We start from the raw sequence: 13,088 nt of genomic DNA, 5'->3' as shown, positions 1-13,088 counted from the left end.
AGCGTTACTGCAGGGGTTTTCATCCTTGTCAGCCCGCTGGTGTAAAAGTCTCTAACGAAATTTAGGGGTCTCTCCAGGGAAAAGAAGCAGAGATAGAAGAGAGTTCAGAAAACTAGACACGCTTTATCTATCTTTATCTATTACTATCCAAGTTTTCCCAACATTCCATGAGATTTACTGGGCAACCTGTTACCTTGTTTGAAAAGGAAGGAGTTTTTTACATGCAGCCCACCTTGTCATCTCCCTTTGCAGTGGCTGCTGGCCTAGAACTGCTGTCCCTGTCCCCTAGCTGGGCCATTCCAGGCAGGGAGTTGGATCAAAGCCTGTCAGAAAAGTTGTCTGCAGATGCTACTCACTGTGAAGCATGTTTCCTCCTCGATGGCTCAGTCATTTGCAGGACCCTGGGCACGAGGAGGTTCTGCTTGGCAGGCACAGGCAGTGAATGAGCCCGTGCAGCTCCTCCAGCTAGGATCAGAGTGATGCCAGGTCTGCAGCACCGAGCCCCAGCTCCCTCAGACAGGATGTCCTGGGAGAGGGTGTCCAGAGCTTTCAGCACTGGGCAGTCTCCAGCCTTCAGGAAAATGCAAAGAGGGAAGGAGAGCAGAGCAAAATTAGCTTCAACCCTGCAAAAAGGGGACAGGCTTGTAATAGTTTTCTTCCTCTTACCAGAAACATTTGTCCTGCATCTGTGTTTCTGTCAGCCCTGTTGTGCTTCTCAGCAGACAGGGTAATTTGACCCAGAGGATTTTGGCTATCTAAGCTATGCTTAATCATTTGGCCCCATTACATCACTGCAAAACAGTTCAAAATAGAGGGCTCCTTTTAATAGATTTCTTGCTTCAGTTAACAAAAATTATTCAAACTTCAGTTTTAGCATGAGCTTATTAAAGCAGGGCTGTGTTTAAGTTATAGTAATTGTCAATAAAGTCCTTTATAGCAGATTGAACTCGGCATATTTTAGACCTTGCCAATTTGAGACAGTTTCCATAAAAAAAGGAGAACAGCAATGTTACAGAGTGATAACTCAAAAATGGAAAAAAGGAATTATTTAGCATAAAAGGAATTATTTAGCATAGTAAAAGGAGGTATAACTAGGAGTAATGGGAGGAAATTAATAAAGGGAATATATCAGTAGGGGAAAAAGAAAAACCTGACTGTGAGTTAACCAATAGAAAAATTTCCCTGGAGAGCAAAGAGTAGACCACAGCTAGCCAATTTTAAAATAACTGGCCAAAACACTACCAAATAAATAAACAGGCTGGAAATAATTTTGCAGTCATACAGAGAGAAGACTAGGTTACCATTCTGTTCCCTGCTTCTAAATTTTTATGAAACTGAGCAAGTAAATTGAGGTTTCTGATTGACAAATCTAATGAAATTCAGCATTCTGGCTGCTGAGATGTAATTGCACAGCTTTTATCTTTGCCAGCATCAGAAGTTAAAAAAAAAAAAAAAAAGAAGGAAAAAATGTTTGGTTTGTCTTCTGTGTTTTTTTTTTTTTCTTTTAATTAAAATTAATTTTGTTGGTCTGGGTTAATTGAGCTATCTAGTAAAAATTTGGTCCTTAATTGACAAAAAAAAAATTAACAAGAAAAATAGCAAGTTAAAAATAAAAAGAACTTAAATTGCAATTTTTAAAGTGGATAATTTGTAACAGTAAAACAAAGCAGAAGAGCCAAGATGTTCTTACATAGATACCTCAAATTATACCAAAATATGATAATTTCTGAAAATTCAGAATCAAAATTAACATTCTTTTGAACTCCTTGTTTTGGAAGAGATTATGTAAAACACTGTGGTTTTTAAAGACAGGTAATTGAGGCAACATAAATGTGTTTGTGAAGTTTAATATTATTTTAAAATTTTTAAACAATATTAAAAATAAACTAGCAGTTAAGATTAATAGCAGGTTTGCAGACATGAAATGTGCTATCCCATACTGACTAGCCAGCAATACCTGTTCAATAAAAAGGATGAGAATGTTCCCTTGGTGTTAGGCTTTTTTGGATAGGATAAAACTTTTGAGTTATTCAATGTTTGCAGTAAAATTTAGAAAATGTGTTAATTGAATTTGTGATTGAAATTAGAAAATGCAAATGCTCTGAATCATTCCTGTATATTTATGACTATCATATTTTTTGACACAAAGATAAAATAATCAAGAAATTTGCTTTTAACACCAATACATGTGAAAATGTTAGAACAATTTTTTAAATATTGCTACAATGTATGAACAGTTTATATTTCATTGAGATTTTAAAATATTTTTTCTTCATATTTAAAGTCCTACACTTAGTCACAAATTTATAACAGCATGCCATAAACCCTTTCATCTAATTACTTTTTAATCACATCTTCTGAAACAGATGATTTCAGTTTTATTTACAGTGAAAACAGATATCACATCACAACTCTGACAGGCTTGGATCAAACCAATGTTAATCTGCACAGCTGTAATTTTGTAGGATTATACATGTTTCAGCACTAAAACTTGTGCTTGTCATATATTTGTCCTTTATTTTTAAGAACCAAAAGTTGAATTTCTATATAAGGCAGGGAACTTTAAAACCAAATGACTGCAGAACTCCTCTACAAAAAAGAAATCTTTATAGTACATTACACAAATATGAATGTTATTATTTAGCAGTTTTAAGTAGAATAGTTAGGATGTAAAATTGTATTTTAGAGTGTGATTAATAATACTGAAAGATTAAGACATTTATGTAAGTGGGGTTAGGTTTATGGTTTTTTTATTAAAATCAAAGTGTGATGCACATCAGTTCTGTTTAAATATGTAAAATTAAAAAAATGTATTTTTAGGTTTTTCCAGGATGTTATTTCATTTGGTATAAAACTTCAAAGTACTCTAATCTTAGCCTGTAAATGCACAACTAAAATAAACAAATTACAAAGGAAAAAAATCAATCTAACTTTAAGTAAAGTCATGTAGTTTGAGATCAGTGCTTTTTTTGTTAGGTATAAAATATAATGATTTCCTAACCTGATCCTCCCTAGCAATGTTGCCAATTTTCAAGTTATTTATAAGAAACTGCAGCAACAAATAGTCGTGTTGTAACAAAAAGCTCATGACTATATCGTAAAAATATTGATATCCTTGCCATTTTTTCATTTAAAATCTCTATTCAAATACGTTTGAGCATTTCAGGGCAACACAATTTAAAAACAAAAAAAGCCAAAGCATATTGAGGTTTAAACGTAAGCGCTCCTCAGCGATGATCCAGAGCACGGTTGTGTCTGCCTCGCGCTGCGAGTCCCCATTTACCCCGAGCATTTCACGTGTGCGAAACGCGTGGAGGGCGAGGTGCAAGGTGCAGGAGCGCTGGGAAAGCAGCGCCTTTCCTGGCCCCAGCTGGCAGGATGCGCTCACGGGGTGCTGGGTCTGTGCACAGCCACAGGAACTCCAGCGACCATTCGCCCCTGCTGCTCATAGCCAACCAGTACGCCCAGAGAGAGGGTGTATTTTCACATGGTGTGTACACACACACGTGTGTGTGTGTATGCAGCCATCACTACGCCAAATTTAATAGTTTGTAAAAAAGTTAAAAGGAAGAAAGGTTGCTGTGCAAGCAGAACAACCGGCTTCCTTAAAAATAGGTGGTATCACTGCATGTACTCTCTTAAGACATGCTTTAAATTCGTACTTTATCACTTCACTTGTATCCACTTGCATCCACTTCCAAGTCTCTGGAAGCTGATTCTTAAAAATATTTGATTATTTTCTACATTTAAAGTCACAGCTTCAGAGCTGAATTAGCTTACAACAAGAACACAAAATTCAGCAAGGAAATTTTACGTAATACTACATAAATTTAATTTTAAATATATATCTGGAGAGAGATAAAATTGTATCTTACAAATGCCCCATATTTTAAATGCTTTAACTATAAAAGAGTAATTTCAGAGAGAAAGTATTCTATAAGTTATCTTTCCTTTAGAATTTAAGGAAAAGCCAGTATAGGAATAGTCCTCGTAACTCTTCCTTTCGTTTAGTTTTCTTAATTTGGTTCTGCTCACTTCCCTTTGCTTCTTGTTTTCCTGCATTCTTTGTATTTTAACATGTGTAGCTAACAAGAAAATCATATTTAGGCCCATGCTTTCTAATTATTTTCATTTCTATAGATACTTGGGAAAACTCATATTCTCGCAAGTAACATCCTTCTGGAAAGTGACAAAACCCCAAAGCTGTTTCAGTAAGGTACTGTTCCAGCACCTTACCCTGCCCAAGACCGTAGATAAGGGCATCTTTTAAAGGACAGTTTAGTCACTCCATGCCATGTCAACTATTTGGAACAGAAAAACAAAGAGGCTAAAAAGCAAAGCCTTAGGACTTTATCTATTTTCTCCTTCTTAAGATCTGCTACTTAGTAGCATTTTTTGATAGTACAGACTAAATTTCACCCCAAAAACCAAGAAAGAGTCGCAAACTGCCTCAGCTATAGCAGCTCTGTGCTGTGCAAAACAAGAATACACTCCAAATCGTATTTACCTCTGGCCATTTAGTATCTTATCTGTAGATGTAAGAAAACATGATCTTTCCTTTTGATTATGCTTTAGTTTAATCACATGTAAGTGAAGTCTTTATTGCTAATGCAGAATTTTGCAAGTGAGCTTTTCCTTTTCTCTAGTGCTATAAGATTCAGAAGGCAAACCATGCACTCATTCTAACAAAACAGTATAATAGGGATGGAGGGGAGAAGCAATTTGAAGTCTATAGAAAGGTTACCATAAAATTTACATTTTCCATAAAATATAAGTAGCCACCATTTTGCTGTAATCCCAGAGCAGCAACGAAATGGTGGTACAGAAGAAAACTACCCTATCAGACACATTTCATCATTGCTCCTATCCATCACTATCTCCTTTCTCTAGCATGATTATCATTTATTCACTCTCTTACAAGCAACATCCTGTTTTAAAACTAAAAACTGATAAATAAACCATAGTAAAAAGATAAGGTGTAATTATCAAACTAAGACTACATGCTGTACAAGTCCTCTCCCCCTCACCCCGCTTCAAACTGCAAAAAAGTACTGCATAGTGTTTCTATCACACACTGATGAACACATCCCTTGGAACTGCTACTGTATGAAAGCTGTATCCTAGAGGTAGAACACATGGTATGGAATATGGCTCCTGCATTGGTCAGTATGTATTTTAATTATTATATGATGAGATATACATAAGTAACACTCAGAAGACCAAAATGGCATAAATGAATTGGTTTTGATTGTAATGTACAATATTGCATTTTGTGAAACATTTTATATTTAAGTGAATGTATGTGTATTGGCATTCTCGGTTTAGAAATTATATATTAAGGCATCAATTTTGATGAGCAATGCCATCCTTTCTTTCTTTCTTTCTTTCTTTCTTTCTTTCTTTCTTTCTTTCTTTCTTTCTTTCTTTCTTTCTTTCTTTCTTTCTTTCTTTCTTTCTTTCTTTCTTTCTTTCTTTCTTTCTTTCTTTTTTTTTTTTGTTGTTATTGCATGCTTTTCAGGTGTGGAAATCACTGTCTACTTGTACATAAAGAGGGAAACAGTATTTGTATTTTGGTGCAGGTTCTATTCTGTGATACTGTGCTATACATATGAAAAGAATTCATAAAGTTCATACTGTAATCTCTAAAGAAGCACTATGTGTTATAAGCTTTATTAACTAGGTCCTAAATTTATAAATTTGTTATAAACCAGTAAAGTATATTCTGTAATATATTTTCTAAAAGTATGCTTGGTGTTTATTACCATAAATATGTAATGAAGGTAAGATGAATCACATTTTCAAATACAGCATGTAGTAGCAAAAATGTTCTTGTTTTTCAGACAAGAATATATTAGATTTCAATATTGTGTTATAACTAATAAATCAGAAAACATAAAAATGTGGGTCTTTTAGGTTATAGTGGATACCGAATTTAATTTAAAGGAGAACTTTTAGAAAACGTCCTTAATGATGTGAAATTTGTTTGCACAAATCTGCAATTATGTACAAGTAAAACAAATGTCCTGTGCCTTCCTAAGTCCTCCCATTCTTTTCCAGTACAAAGCCAAGAGTATTTAGGTAACACTGCCACCTATTGCTTAAAGGTCATAGTGACTAAAATCCCGTCCAGTTTTTTTATCACTCATCTTTGCTCGTTTTGACTACTATGCTTTCATTATTTCTAACAACTGAATGAGACTTTCATGTTCTTTCATGTAACAAATAATAAGCATCTGCCTTTGGTACTATGACTATAATTTATCTGGAATCAATGAACACTTAAAAGACTTCCAGTATTGATAAAATTAAGTTTCAAAAAATACTAAGAAAATCAATTTCAAATACAAAATCCATCCACAAAAAGAAATAAAAAGAAGATTCTTCAGGTTACAGCATGGCCAATATTGCACAATCCAATTTATTTGTTAAATATGAGTTTTCTAATAGAATCCAAAATAGCAAAATACTGTTAACATTTTGCAAGTGGATAAGCAAATGCTCAAATTGTAAACATGCATCTGCAGGTCTTTTAAGGACACAGCTTGAGAAGCATGCAAATAAGTCAGTATAAGATCAGACCTAATTCTTTTCAGTAAATAATTTTGTTTTCGGGACAACAATCAAAAAACCACTAATTCTACATCTAAAGAAGGATCACGCCATAAGAATAACCTTTGTCAGCTTGGAAAAAAAAAAAAAAAAAAGAAAGAGAGAGAAAGAAAATTATTTCCACTTCTTTAAAAGAAAAAGTGAGAAAAATATATTTGGTTGTACTAAGGAAAGTCGTATGAATCAATCAGGAAGATAACTTAAGACCGGTTATATAAACTATATAGTATAAGTACTGTCTAGGTTAATTTACAGAAATATAGAAAGATTACTTAGTTTGGAAGAAAATTTATTGTTCAAAGGCTCTTTTTTATCCTCAGTGTATTACTCAGTTTACATGTATAAAATAAGTTGACTTTAATTCTTCACTACAGGGAAGTATCTGTATATTGTATAAAATCCCTTATATTATCTTTTTTTATTAGAAGAAAATGTACAAATCCATTGTTCTTGTGCCCAAAAATGTTAGATTTATTGTGCAGAATGCTGACATTTGTCCTACATTAAAATATATCACTAAGAGTCCAGTTCAATTTCGAAGATTTGTGAAATTTTTAGACAGATGGATGCACTCAGGAAGAGCAAAAATAGAATATATTTTAAAAAATAAAACCAGTTTTGTTTTAGTTTTGCTTAGTTAGTTTGTTAGTTAGCTTGTTTGTTTCTTTTGAGACAGGGGGGGTCCGCTTGTTTTTGTGGTTTGGTTGGGGTTTTTTTCACCTATATAGAGGTATTTTAAATCTCAAATATTTAAAATGTCCATGGTAGCATAGAGAGTATTTAGACAAACAGAAGGAATCTATATGAAGGACAAATTCCTTATAGACATTTTTTTTTTCTGTAATCATAACTACATCCTTTCAGAACAACATAAAAAAAGCCTTGTTCTTGCAGTTAGGGATTCCTAATCTTTTCCTTTTTCCCCATGGAATTTTTAACCATTTCTCTCCTGCTAGAAGGTTGCCTCTCCAAACAGTCAGCTCTCACAGCCAAGCAATGTCCAGAGCTAATGTCAGAAAGGGAATAACTGAAGAGAAATAGATTTCTACACACCTTTTTTTATCTTTCCTGTTCTTTTTCTTATTTCTACGCTTTCAACTCTAATAACAATACACGATTCTCGCACTGGTGAAAAAATACTTGAACTTTGTTTTCTCTTTTTTACTTCTCTAAATAAAATGAATATTCAAGACTTAGAAATGTTATGTATTAAAGGAAAAATTTTGATACTTTTCAGATTTCATTAATTGTTTATGTACCTAAAAGAATTTGATACTAGAGTATTCAACCTTAAATTCACTCAACTTAGTACAGTAGAATGAATTATTAATGACCTAATTGATAAACATTGATTTGTAATGTAATTACTTGTGTTTAATGCACAATTTTATGTAAATATCAGACCAAAACCTAAAATTGTGGTGCTTTTAATAAATTTTCTTTGATTAAATACACCACTTTTATATATTCACATATAAAATTATGTCCTTGTTTTCTCCTTTAACAAACTTTCTTTTGGAAACTGTAATATGTTTCCTAAACAAAGGTTTTGTGGCATCGAAAGTTTGCAAGTATATTTTTCTCCACCTCTTTTACTACCCTAATTCTGATATGACTAGACATAAATTTTGTATCAGGAAAAAAAATGAATTATCTTAAAAGACTATTCAAAATGTGTAAAGAGAACAAACAAAAAAGGAATACGTTAAATTAAGTGCATGAAACCTAGAACCTAGGTGCGGAATAAAATGCAATGTCTAAGATCCATAAGCTACAGAAGGCATTCATGAATAATTTGTTAATTTTATCTCCAAAATAATATTCACACTTGCACTAAATCAATTCTTTTTATAGATAGTCTCAAAATCAGTATAATTTTTTGTATATCCTATACAGAAAGATTAACAGGGAGGCACATGCATACTGAAGTGCTTGTGAAAATGCAAGTATGTTTTGCCTCTTAACATTTGTGTGTTAAAATGCACTTAATTCAGACAAAGATGCAACTTAATGCAAGGAATAAATACAGCTTAGGTGAAAAAAATGTATCTTCCTTATATATCTGTTCTAATCTACACACCTCATGTCAGAATGCAGATAAAAATGCAGAGATGCTTATACTTCCACTGCTAACATTATCATTACTTTTATACTTTGGCTTTACTAGATCATTGCTTTAAATGAGCATCACAGAACCAATGGAGCTTTAGTCTCTATGTTACATTTTCTTCATAATCATTTTCAATTTATTTTTTTCTTGCATGTCATCATTTTAATGTAAATCTTTCTTTTTCTTTTCAATAAAATGAAATGATTAAGTAATCCTGCTTTTTGCATGATTAAAGATGACGGATAAGCTTGGGTGGATAAAAATCAAGGCTCCTAACAGAATCTGTGCACCTCGCATGTCAGAATCCTTCCAGCTCGTTCAGTGCTAATGACAGAAAAAATTAGCATGTCTGTGAGTTGCCTAAAAAGGATAACAAGCTACCTTTAAGGACCTAACCATATCTCTACACTAAATTTTAAATAGTGGTTTTCCATAATTTTCTGTAATAAGTCCTGATGAATTGTTTTGAAACAGATTAATAGAGAAATCTTTATTTAGAGCAATAGTAAATGTTCATTAAATCTATCACTGACTACCACTGGGCTGTTTAATCACCACCTTTGTATCACTAGATATAACACATTTAGAAAACAAAATGCAAGGGATACAATATGCTGAATATAGTACAAATCTGATAAAAAACAATGGCACGTTTAAATCAGCCAGTCAGACACGACTCAGTTTTTAACAACATGGAAAAAAACTCCCAACTGCTGATTTTTGCCAGTGTCTCTTTCCTTTCAAGAGCCTTATGCAATATGTGTTCAGCCTTTTCTGAGACAAGAAAACCGGGAAGGGGATATTACAATACAGCACATATGTACTGCCATCGCCTCTAGACATATGACCCAAAATGATGCTAAGAAGTCTTTCTCTGACCTCCTGCTAACCAGCCTCTTGTGATTAATTCAGCATGTCCTTGAAAGTATCTGTTATAGACCCTTGTGTTTTTTAATTTAAGAGTTTCTGAACCCCACCTATCTGATGGATTTTTATTTATTTATTCTTTTTTTGTTGTTTTATCAGAGGTAAAGCATTAATCTATGAACAGTGGTCTGCAGTAACAAAAAAACACCACCTGCCTAAGCATTCACCAAATAGGACCATAAATACCACAACATTTCCTGACCTAAGTTTCGTAGACATCTGTATCATGGTAACACTGCATTTCCCTTCTTTGACAGATGAAATTACTATTCTTTGATTTCCATCCTCCCCCCACGCCCCCCCACCCTCTTTTTTCTGATTATGTTCTGGATGGCAAAATTTGGGCCACAAAATGCTAATTTCTAACCTAACACCATGACAGCAATCACAGCCATCACAAGGATGGAATAAAGAGAGCAATCTAACATCCAGGGATATGAATTTCTGATCAGTGGCTGGCAGACTGCCGTGAAAGCTTACAGTAATCCCATTGGACAGCTAGGGTTGATGAAGCCTGGGAACAGGCAGCCACAATGTAGGTAGTTCACAATTGCAAGCATTTGTCCATAATTTAAAGCTATATGAGAAGTGGAGAGTATTCATCTGAACAACAAGCTGTAATTTAACTAGAGTAACATTTACACAGTTTTTAACCCATTAAGTCCACCTCTTCTTACACTGACATTCCCTCTGTTTAATGCCCATTGTAAACAAAACTCCTGCACACTAAATGAACACGTATTTCTAGCATTTGCAAAGCTCAGAATCATTTACTAAGATTAACTCTTATTGTATATTTGGCAGGAAATAAAGCATTTATTCTTAAATCCAAAGTCCAGACCACGTAAAACCTTACTGAAGTGAGTGGTTCACCCGAAGCCAAGGGGGCCAGGCCCGGCACCCCAGCTCACACTGAGCAAAATCTAGTTTATAGACTGATCACACGATTAAGGTTCTTTTCAAAGTGATAATGCCTCAATCATCCAGTGATGTTCCCACCAGAAGAAAATTAGCCCCTGACAAAGTAGGGAGGCTCTGCAAATGGCAGATACTAATGCAGGCTTTGAGCTCTGCAGGACGAAGGGGTTTCTCTATCAGGCTTTAAAACCGTAGCTTGAAATGTAAAGTGTTGTCTCGTGCTTGAAAGCCCCTAAATGCATCTTTCTGCGCAACCAAAGCGTGTTCCTGCTCCATCTCCCGAATTCAGCCATCATTAATTGTCATTTTTCTATTTTTTCACAAAGCCTTTGCAGCGTTCGTAGCACTGCTGCCAGGATTTACAAGGCCCAGACACGATGCCGAAGCCGCTCTCGGTGAAGACTTGTCTACACAGTCACGATGGCACGGTGACAACTAGTGACACATAAAAGTGGGCAGGTGGAACTGCCGCCGCCATACACAAAATGCAGCACAACCACGAGCGCAGATTATCAGAGAAATGATAGATATATGCAAGAGATGCACTTGAAAACGTTTTCTTATTTCCTTCCAAACCTGTACAGCTAAAAAAAAAAAAAAAAAGAAAGATATTCACAGCCCCAAGGTCCCCAGCAGACAGAGAAAGAGGAAAGCTGGACCACCCTGTGGGCACAGAATTGTGAATGACTGAAATGGGGCAAGTTCCCAGAAACATTTCACATTTGTACGTTACTAATAGTATGCACAAAAATAGTAAATGCACAAACGCTAACAAATGCCAAGCGCAGCTGAAAACATTAACGCACAAACAGCAACAAGCCCAGGATCTGTGAATGAGCTCAAAGAAAAACTTGTATTCTTTGTTTGTTTGTAAAAAAAAGAGAGGCTGCTTCAAGTTTAGTGTAATATGAGGACGGGTCAGTTCCATGTGCCTCCCAGCACTGAGAAAGAGGAAAACATCGTTACAGTGATGTGGATGTTGTGGAGTGACTGGTTTGCTTTCAGATGCAGAACTCACCTTTTTTTTCAGAGTTTCATCTGTTTTGGATATTTTACTGATTTGTGAGCTGGTTCTGAAAGGAAAAAGGGGAGGAGAAGTGGGGAAATAACTACTGTAACCACCTGCAAATATTTATCGCCAAAATACAATAACTGCAGAGTAAGATAGGTTTTGTTCTCTTCTTTGTTCTTTCTTTTGTTCTTCCCTCAACCATTTCTCCTGCTCACCCCCTCCTTCCTCCTTTCCTACTAGTTTCCTTTCCATCACCCCTTTGGTGTAATTTCCTTCCAAATTAATTTTTCACTCACATTTGTAAATATTGAATCTACCCCCATCAGCTCCCTTTTCTTGCAATCTTTAAATATATTCCCACATTTATTATTCTGATTTTTTCTTTTTTTAAGCTCTTCACAATGTTCCTTGTGACCTTTTTCTTTCACCATTCTCTCATGATCATCTCCATTTCGTGTGTCTGGGAGATAGTTTATCCAGTTTTGGTTTTTTTCCAGCCCAACGCAATAAAATATATTTACAGTGGCTTCCTGATCTGAAGTTTAGTCTTCTTGGCTTGCTAAGAGGAGAATTTTACTGTAGTGCAGGTATATTAGTCATGATAGTGCAGGGTGGGAGGAAGCAGGAGATGGATGCTGATGGCAGGTCACACCAGAGAGCAGAGGGTTCACTTCACACCTCTACCTCTGTTCAGCTGTTTTATCATTCTTATGCTGAACAGGTCTCTGGGGACTAAGGAGAGGAGGTCTTAACACATAGCAGTAAATTGTATTTATAGCTATTTGCCTATATTCCTCACTACTTCTAAAAATCACTTTTGCATGTGATTGTCCAAGAGGCTTAACCATGCACTTTCAGAGATGTGCCTCAGAAAGCATGAGCCATCAAAAGGAAATGATTGAAGTTGTGCTGGACAATCAGAACAACAGCACCCATTTCAGAGAGTCTAGCAATGCTTGTGCCTTGTCTCCTGCAGAACGTGATCGAAGATTTGAAAGTTACCGCAACAGACTTGTATACATTTGCCTCACATTTGCTTCTTCCCCTCTAATGCACAACAGAGCAACAGAGTTAAGCTTTGGAGAGGCAGTGTAGGCAGGAGGGAAAGGGTCACTATGGATATTAGGTTCAAGCCTGGACCAAGTGTGGACACAAAGTATGGTTTGGAGGTTTCTTTTTATTTTATCCAAGCTGCTTAGCAATGCCTGAAAAGAGTTTCTATCTCATGTTATCTGGATAATGATTTAGATCTCCCTAGGTGCAGTTTGCCTGCCTTGGGGCATGGCTTCACAAGTCCTCTACCAATCCAATTTTGACTGGAGGGTGTATCTATGAGCTGTTTAAGGAGAAAAGAAAACAGATTTTTTTTTTTAGTAACAGCTTCCACTTCCACAGTGTAACTACAATTAGATCCTGAGGTAGCTTGGCTATCACCAAATGGTATATGCAATTTATCACAAAAAATGTCTGTTATGAATATGTTATGACAGTGAATATTTAACGATTCCAAGA

This window comes from Ammospiza nelsoni, chromosome 1, assembly GCF_027579445.1.
Source record: "Ammospiza nelsoni isolate bAmmNel1 chromosome 1, bAmmNel1.pri, whole genome shotgun sequence".
NCBI classification, from domain to species: Eukaryota; Metazoa; Chordata; class Aves; order Passeriformes; family Passerellidae; genus Ammospiza; species Ammospiza nelsoni.
The sequence above is the reverse complement of the archived record's forward strand: the minus strand, read 5'-3'. Positions refer to the sequence as shown.